At 46.6% G+C, this 8,589-nt stretch overlaps 1 pseudogene; it reads right to left on the bottom strand.

The window, feature by feature from the left end:
- LOC102847047 overlaps positions 1-337 on the bottom strand; it is a 6,844-nt pseudogene extending 6,507 nt beyond the window's left edge.
- Between the last annotated feature and the right edge of the window lie 8,252 nt (positions 338-8,589).

The following is an 8,589-nucleotide window of genomic DNA, read 5'->3' as shown; positions in this document are numbered from 1 at the left end:
TAGCTACCTGTTATTTGCCAGAAAGGACCCAGGCTTCCTGACAGCAGCCCCCCAGGGCCAACTTCTCCAAAGGGAAGGCCTGCACGGCCTCCACTTGTGCAGCCCTCGCGCCCTGGACCCCGCCAACGTCCTCAAAGTGGTACCTCGCTGCCGCCTCGCCTCGCACGTGGGCCTGCAGCTCCAGAAGGTCCACGATCAGATTCTGGTCTATCTCGCGATGGCAGAAAACTTCCTGATTGTCTGGGACCGGCCGGAGGTCACTTACATCAATGACCCCAGCGGGGAGGATGGCGGAAAAGGCGCCCCCGAACAGCGGATAGTCTCGCGCGGGCTCCATAGGCCTGAGCAGGGGGATGGACACTACAGAGGCTTAAAAGAAACCCGCATGGGGCGTAGGCGGGACCACTTGGAGACAGGCGGCATCACCCCTCCACCCTGTCGCCAAGGCGGCCTCCGGTCCCGACTCCCATGATTTTTAAAAATGTTACTGTTGTAAAATGTGTATAACTAAACTTTTGCCATTTTAACCATTCTTTTTTAAATTTCCTGATTTAAATTTCTTTTATCATGATGAAAATATATAACAAAACATTTACCTTTTAAATGATTTTCACAATTTGATGACATTAATTAAACTGATCATATGAGTACAACGCTATCTGCTTCAAAAAGTTTTTCATCTCCTTAAACAGAAACTCTGTACCCCTAAATAATGACTCCCCTTTTCCCCTCCACCAACTCCTGATAACCAGTAATAAACCTCAGTCTCTGCATTTCTCTACTTTAGACATTTCATATGAGTCTCAAAAACCTGTAGCTGACCTTTCAGTGGGTTTTCAGAAGCTGTAAATATCATAAAAGAATATTGCCCTTTTTAAACCCAAGGAGTAGCTGATGGATTTGAACCACTTGTTGAGTAGAGATGACAGTGCAACTCCTACTCGTCAGGGCACTAGAGATCACTAAGTAGGGTCATATAACACTTACCCCTTTGTCTCTGACTCATGTAATTTAGCTGAATGGTTGCAGGGTTCATCCACATCATAGTATGTGTCAGGACTTCATTTTTCCTTCTCATTCCTGTTGAGTTGGAACTGACTCATAACTGACCCTCCATTTAGTTTCTGAGACTGCAAAGTGCACAGGAAGAGACTACCCATTTTTTTCTCCTGAAGAGCTACTGGTAGATTAGAATCTTCTGAGAGGCTCATCCTTTGGGTGAATAGCACAACTCCCTCTTATGGCTCAATAATACTCCACTGTACACATGTCCCACATGCTGCTTATTCGTTCATCTGTTGCTTGACATTTGGGTGGTTTCCAGTTCTTGGTGGATAATGCTGCAATGAATCTTCCATGTTTGTAATCCATAGAGAGGATGAGTGACTGATGCTCTAAGTCAGAGATGAACCAGGCTAGAGCTGTGCTTGAGAGATGAGAGTAAGTTGCAGCACCGATGTTAATTAGCCAGGACAACCACTAGACACTCACAGCTGACTCCCCATACCAAACCTTTCTCTGCATTTTGCTAAGGGAAAGGAGATGGAGAGGTGCAGAGGGCATTGGTTCTTAGGCTAGAGACTGAGTGAAAAGGACCCTCTGGGGGCAGGCCTGTGTTTTCCAGGCAGTCGAAGCCCAAGTCTGAGTTCTCAGAGCACTCAGGCAGTAGATTCTAGGACCCTAGATGTGCCAGAGCAGGGAAGTACCCTCTGAGCACAGGGCTCCCAAGTCCTAGGCTCTTCTCTCTCTGTGACCTCTTCATGCCTGGGCTGGAACATCATTTTAACCCCTTTCTGAAACAAAGAGATTGAGGCTCAGCATGTGGAGACAGTGCTGGCAGATGCTAGCTAGGGATTAGAACTAGTCCACTGATCCCAAACTGCACAGTGTGAGTGGAAGAAATGGGCCATTGCTCGTCAGTCACCAGAGAAGGCAGTAGACATCACCTCTCAGGGCCCCGAGGGCATTCCTTGCCTTGTATGGACTGAGGAACATAGGTTCCCAGATCTGAGATGCACTGGGTTGAAGCTAATAGTAGAGCAGAAGTTCTCAGGTGATTACAGAACAAATGAAACTTTATTGTGTTGGAGTCACCTCCTTGAAGGGGAGGGGTGAGGTGCTGCTATAACACCTTGATAGATTCTGTCAGGGTCCCATCTTATTTCTCTCGTATTGCTACCAGTGCCAATTAGAGAGACAGACATTGAATACAGACTGCTTCTATAAACCTTCTGAGGGTCAGTTCTGACTCAATGGTACACAATAACAACAACAACATGTGCAACAGAACAACACTTCGTCCAGTCTTGAGTGAGTTGCTGGGCCAGGGAGCTCAGGAACACAGTCTTGGGGGATATCAAGGTTGATTGGCATGACAGAGTCCACAAAGACTGTGTTCTATATCATATTTTGGGAGGTGGTGAGTAGGATTTAATAAGCTTCAGGCAGCCATCTAAGGTTAAACTATTGCTGTTTACCCATCTGGAGCAAAGAAGAATGAAGAAACCAAAGACTACTATACCAGTCCAGAGGACTAACAGACCTTGTGAACTTTAGGTCTCAAGGTCCTGAGACCGAAAGAACTAGAAGGTGCCCAATGACCACTGCTGATCTCTCTGAGGCATCACAGAAGGTCTTGGATCAAGTGGAAGAAAAATAGGAAACAAAACCTAAAGTCATAAAAAAGATCTGGATTAATGGTCAGATAAGAGACTGGCGGAACTTTTGAGACTATGGCTTTATAGATAGGCCTGTACAGTGATCAGTGATGTCCAAGAGGAGCAGCCCAAGATCAGCTCTAGTGGCCTAGAGGCAAGAAAGTGCACTGCAATCCCAAAGGCACACAGTCCGAGGGCAGCGGCTGCTCTGCAGGAGAAGGATGGGATGGCTCCTCCCGTGCAATTAACTGCCTCTAAAAACCACTGGAGGGTCAGCTATGGGTTGGTTCTGAATCTATGGTACACAACAACAACAGCAACAACAACAACACAACTTAGAAAGCAGGAAGGAAGGGGAAAGGAGGAAAAGTAGAAATGGAAAAGCAGGAAGTGGGGAGAGGGCAGTTGTAATGTAGAGATGGTAATCAGTGTCAAGCAAGAAACAGAAGATTTATGAATTGTTGAATAGAAAGAAAATGGCTCTGTAAATTCTCACTCAAATCACATAAAAAAGTGAAACAAACAATTAAGCAAATGTTGTCCAGTCCTGCATCCTCCTTGCCATCACCAGCATATGAGGCTTGATGTTCCCCGTTGGGGATTGACCCCTTTTGGAATGTCTAAAGCAAGAGCGTCAACAGTGCTCCAGTGTGATCCACAGTCTCCATTGGCTACTTTCTGGAAATAGATATGCCGATCTCTCTTCTTAGACTGTCTTGTTCTGGAAGCTGTGCTGAACCCTCTCTTCTGTGGCCCACACTGCGGTGTTTGAAGTACCTGTGCAGAGTTTCCGCATCACAGCCACTCACAAACTACCCCAATATGGCAGACTGATGGACAGGTGGGTGGTGTGCCAATCAGGCCACACAAATGAACCAAATGAACATTCTCTGCTTATTGAAACATCCTTATTCTGTCAAGATCTTGCTCTTCTTAAAGATTCCTGATCAGCTTGGAATCAATCTTGTTATTGCTGCTTAGTTAGAAGTCCAGGCAGAGTGAGATGTTCAATCCTTTCCTGGAAAGTGGAACCAGGGTGATCCTTCCCATCACCCATCATATGATAAGCTATGTTGTTGTATTATTGTTGCTGTTATGTGCTGTAGGGTTGGAACTGCCTCGTTGCTGACCCTCCAGAGGGTTTTCAGAGGCTGTAAATTGCATGAGAAGAGATCATCCACCTTTCTCCAGCAAAACAGCTGGTGGATTAAAGCCTTTGGGTCGACAACACAATTCCTCACCCACTAGGCCACTAGAACTCCAATGATAGTGATAGGCACATTTCTTTGAATTCAATTGTTTCCCCTCTAAACTCCCTTCCTCTCGCCCCCAGACCTGTGACTGTGTCCCTGTGTAGAGATAGAGTCTTTGGAGATAATATCAGTTAGGAGTAGGTGGATCCTATATGGCTGGAGTCTTTAGAAAAAATAAGAGCCTGGACATTGACCGCCAGGGGATGGACAACTGAGGGGCTCCTGATGGATCTGAGGTAAGTAGTGATGGAGGCATAATATGGGACAAAGGCCAGAGATGGAATCAGCAATCAAAACAGAGGAGGAGGCAGAGAGAAAAGCCTGCAGAAGACCTTGTGGACTGATGGCTTGTGGAGGGGAAAGGCATTGGGCGACAAAGAACTTGGAATGAAAGGGAGGAAGAAGAGGAAGTCTCAAAAATGGAAGGGACTCTTCTTTCCACACAGGTGAGGTTACCTCATGGTGACATCATGTGACATAATAGGATGAGTAATCATCACCAGGTCTTTCTCCCTTGGAGCCAGAGAATGGGCTCAAATGATCAACTTTGGAGTCAGCAGCCAAACCTAAACATTTGTGCCCTCAGGCCTCTTAAAAAGGAAGGGTGATGACTAATTTCACAGACTAGAGAGCAGACCCCCACAAGGTGGTATAAATAATCTGTGTTCAACAGCTAATATGAAGGTTGGTATTTCAAACTCACCCCAGTGGCACGATGAACAGGCCTGGAATCTGCTGTGTTGTTGTTGTTGTGTACTGGGGAGTCAGGCTGACTCTCATGAAAACCCCCTGGAGCAGATCCACACAGGGAGTCAGGGAGTCACCATGACTCACGACAGACTGGACATGACTAAGAAGAAGCTCTGCCATAGAGAGGAGGTGAGTCCATGCACGAGTGGCCAGAGGTGTCTGGGAGGGTGGTTCGAGGCCACTGTCACTCTTGCTTGGTGAGGTTAAGAGGCCAGGCAGCTGAATGGGAGGACACTTTTAGTTTACCACTTGATTGATGCTGTTGTTGGAACAACACAAATAGCCGGAAACAGAAACACTGCCAGATTCAGGCCAGAGCCTCTCCCCACACTGCTAATTAGTCCTGAGATTGTTCCCTACAAAGGAGCAACCACTTACAGCTGACCTGCCAGGAGCAGGGCTGTCTGGCCAGCGTTTGCCCATCATCTCCCCCTGGCTTCTGTGAAACACGTAATCACTAGCTCTCTGCTCTTACCTTCCCAAGGTGCAGTTGTTAGGAATTATCAGGTAGGAGAGGCACTAATTTGTGCAATGGAAGAGTCACAGAGAGAGAATGTGGTGTAAATGTTAATCGTTTTTTTTAACTTCCCATTATGTGATCCGTTAACATTAATATTTAATATAATGCAGTCAAAAGATTAATGCGTGTGTTTATTTCTAAAAAAGGCATGAATGCTGCAGGCTGCTTTTCAGCTTGGTTGAGCTTTGGGGGGAAAGAAAAGCAAATTCAACCCAGAACAGAAGAAATGTATTCATGCTGTAATAATACAAATACCCTCTCCCCTACCCGCTCTCCCCCCTCGACTCCTAAAAATAAGCCACAGGGTTCTAATGGGGACACTGATTAAATATTCGGCTCTGTAATTTATGCCCAAGTGAATCCCAACAGGAACCAGGGGCTCTGGAAATCTGTTGCGAAATAATTATCCTGAATGACATTGTGGAGCTGGTCTGCAAGGGTGCTGTCAATAATGCATTAGCCCAAATCTGTTTGAAATACAGCAAGGAAATTACACGATATTCATGGGAACCTGAAAGAATTATCAGTAAACAAATTTAATCAACTTGATGTTATGCATACCACTCAACCTCTTATTATCTGATCATCTAGGTTTAGAACACGCAGGGGAATTGAATGACGTGGGATGTGAGACTGTGTGTGTGTGTGTGTGTGTGTGTGTGTGTGTGTGTTGGAACCAGCCTGAGATCTCTACCAGTTCTCCTAGGCTGCATTTCATTTGCATTTTCCCTCTGGGTCTGATTGTTGCCTGCCAGCTCTCATCCCCTTGCCTGGCCCCTCAACTCCTATTCCCCCACCCCCCACCCCCAATCCCAGCTCTGCTTAGAAAGTCAGCTGAGGGCATAACCTGGTCCAGATGCCTTACTTCAGTTTGCCCTCCTGCTCCAGCCTGCTCCCCAGAGAAGTGGTGGTCACTCTGTCCAACAGTTCATAATAAAAAGTTAGGATGGAGGGAAGTGCTGTTACCTAGGGAGATGCTCCCTGGTGTAGAAGAAAGACTGTATACCTTACAGAGTAGGGAGCTCTGGTGGCTTAGTGGGAAGGAGTTGCTCTGCCAACCCAAAGGCATGCAGTTTGAATCTGCAGGAGGAAGATGAATAATCTCCTCCTCTGTGAAGAAATGCCTCTGAAAAACAACTAGAGGGTGAGCTATGAGTCCGTTCTGACTCAACAGTATAGAATACTGCCCACCTTATGTAGTTGCTCAGAGAATAAAGTGAGTGAAGGCTTGCAAAGTGCCCAGCAACACCTGGGACATTTAGACCTGCAGAAATACTGCTTCTCTTTCACTCTATTCTATTCTGGAGGATCTATGTTCTCCCTGCTGCCAACAAAAGGATAGCTCACAGCCTAATCATATCTGTCCTTGCCTACTCTGGTGGCCTAGAGGTAAGAAGGTGTGCTGACATCCCAAAAGAGCATGGTTCAAATCTACCAGCTGTTCTGTGGGAGAAGGATGGGCAATCTCCTCCCATGCAATTTACTGCCTCTGAAAATTTGCTGGAGGGTCAGTTAGGGGGTTGGTTCCAACTCAAAGGTACCTAGCAACAACAACAATAACAATACCAACAAGAAGGCATTGCTGTTATTAGTTCCTGTGGAGTAAATTTTAAGGACGTTCTCTGATGAGTAAGTATTTGGAGGTATTAGAGAGGAGCAAGAGGTCACTGTGGGGTGGAGTAGTCCGCAGGCGGACCTCAAGGATTCCCGGAGGTTGCAAGTGACAGTGCAAGAATGAGAGTGCTCACAGCAGCATGGGGACAAAGAGCAGGTGTGTCTGCTTGGACCCGAGAAGGCAGAAAAGGCATGGTGTGGATGGAAAAGCAGGTTGGAGGTGGCTGGGCAGCTATTTGGAAAGAAAGCCAGGCTGAAGAGTGTGGCTTTGCTTCCTAAGGCTATGGGACCATCTGGAGGAGGACCAGACTGTGACACAGACGTGTAGGAACCTGGGATTACTGGGGTGACAACTGAGCTCCAGTGCTGGGGACTCTCTGCCCATAGAACCATTACCTTCTAGCAGGTAGAAGCTAGGCAGCAAGCAGTTTAGGCAGAAACATTCTCATTGAAGACAAAAGTGTGGTCAGGGTTGAGGGGGGACAGAATGAAGTGATTTCAGAAGAGGCTGTACAGTCAGTGGAAGGAGACCTAGGCAGAGAGGGGCACCAGGCAACTAAAAGGATGTGTGCAGTGAGGCCCACATGGGGTAAGGCTTTGGCCTTGTCTTCTATTGACCCTGTGACCCTGGGCTTGCAGCTTTGCTTCTCTGACACTGAAATGAAACATGTGTGGTAGAACCCACACGTTTTCTCAGACCGTATTTAACACAGGACTCCCTGGTGACCATGTCTGTAGTGAGCTATGCTGCTCGCCCATGGACTGCACCTTTTTGGCAGTTCGTATCACCAGGAGCTCCGCAGGTGAAAGGGGGGAAATCTCCTCCTGTGCCATTTACACCCTCAGAAAAACCAGTGGATCAACCATGAGTTGGTTCTGATTCCATGACAATGTGTATACGTGTGTGTGTGTGTGTGTGTGTGTGTGTGTGTGTGTGAGAGAGAGAGAGAGAGAGAGAGGAGGTGAGGGAGGGGGGTAGGAGGAGAGGGAGAGAGACTTTAACATGCTCCAAAATCTAGTCTTTACCTTCTCTAATCTTTCTTGTGACCCTTTTCTTACAGAAGAACAGGAAATCTTAACATGTTAATGAAATATCTATCAAATTTCAGGGGCTCTGGTGGCTTAGTGGTAAGGAGTTACTCTGTCAACCCAAAGGCTTGCAGTTTGAATCCACCAGCTTCTCTGTGGGAGGAGAAGATTGGAAAGTCTCCCTCTGTGGCTATGAAAACCTGATGGAGGGCCAGCTATGAGTTGGTTCTGACTCAGTGGTTCATCATCATCATCATCATCATGAGTTTCAATTAAAATGGTTCTACTCTTCCTCTCCTGGCTGGGTGAAGGGTCCTTTGAGATGACCAAGTGGCTCTGTAAGTAAGTGCTCACACTAAAAGGATTTCATTTCTTCTATTCTCCTTTCCAGAATTGCATCTGACTGCTGGAGGGGTTTGCTGCCTCTGCAAGGCAGAGGGGAGAGGCAGGCTCAGATCCTCATGACATCCTGCATGAATGGTCAGCTAAGTACTAAGGAGTAACAGCTCTCCACTTGCCTAGTGCTGCTGGAGTCTGTGGTGTCAGCCATTTATCCTCAGGTCACAAAGTTTGCAGTGACCTCTTCTCTTGGTCCTGGGCATCAGCCTCCTCAATGTGCCATCTTTGGATTTTCTTTTTGTTGAGGAATGAGGGATGATACGTATTTGTCTCTTTTCTCTTTTCTTTCTTTCTTTCTTTCTTTCTTTCTTTCTTTCTTTCTTTCTTTCTTTCTTTCTTTCTTTCTTTCTTTCTTTCTTTCTTTCTT

Source organism: Elephantulus edwardii, unplaced genomic scaffold (genome assembly GCF_000299155.1).
Source record: "Elephantulus edwardii isolate Elephantulus edwardi_28Jun2011 unplaced genomic scaffold, EleEdw1.0 scaffold00058, whole genome shotgun sequence".
NCBI lineage: Eukaryota > Metazoa > Chordata > Mammalia > Macroscelidea > Macroscelididae > Elephantulus > Elephantulus edwardii.
The sequence above is the reverse complement of the archived record's forward strand: the minus strand, read 5'-3'. Positions and strand labels throughout refer to the sequence as shown.